Below are 819 nucleotides of genomic sequence, written 5' to 3' on the forward strand. Positions count from 1 at the left end.
AAAGCAAATGTCATATTTAAAAGGGTATAATTTTTAACAAATAAGATAATAGCTTAATTTAACTATAGCTTAACAACTCTTGATATATTACACTAAACTTAGACATTTAAACACTTACTCTGCACTCCTCTTATTGTCTTGTGCATAGTTTTCATTTTTTGTGATTCCCCTTATTCCCCTCTGCCTCGAAGGTGTAGCATATAACACATTGCAATACACAGTTTTTTAAAAAGGGGCTGTGTATTGCAATGTGTTAAATGCTAACCCCTTTCCTGAGCGATGGTTCATAATACACACAAAATGAGCTATCACAAGAAAATAAGGGGATGCGAGAAAGTTTTAAAATGTCAAAGTTTAGTGAAATATATAAAGTGTTAAGCTTATTAAATTAAGCTATTATTTTATTTGTTAAAAAAATTATACCCTTTTAAAAACTTTGCTTTATACTTATAGGTAATAATACGAACCACCTTTTAATGCAAGATAAGGTATACGAACATTAAATTATCATTTAGCAAGGTGGAAGAATTAGAAGCAAAAAAATTAAAGTAAACATCCCAAGAGTAATGCAAGTGTCTCACAGGAAAAAAAGTATATTGAAAATATTTCCTTTTTGGGGAGTTTTTAAAAAAACAATGTTTACTGAAGACCATTGACATATTTGGAAAAAATTTGGATTGTGAAAAGGTAAAGATATTTCCAATAAAATTTTTTTTAAAAAACAGTAGGGTTTAAATTTCTAAGCTTTTTAGTGTTCATAGAGCTTATTTTTACACGTGACACATGTACAACACATGTACGCACGCACGAACACACAGT

The sequence above is a fragment of the Penaeus monodon genome, chromosome 24 (assembly GCF_015228065.2).
Source record: "Penaeus monodon isolate SGIC_2016 chromosome 24, NSTDA_Pmon_1, whole genome shotgun sequence".
Classification (NCBI taxonomy): domain Eukaryota; kingdom Metazoa; phylum Arthropoda; class Malacostraca; order Decapoda; family Penaeidae; genus Penaeus; species Penaeus monodon.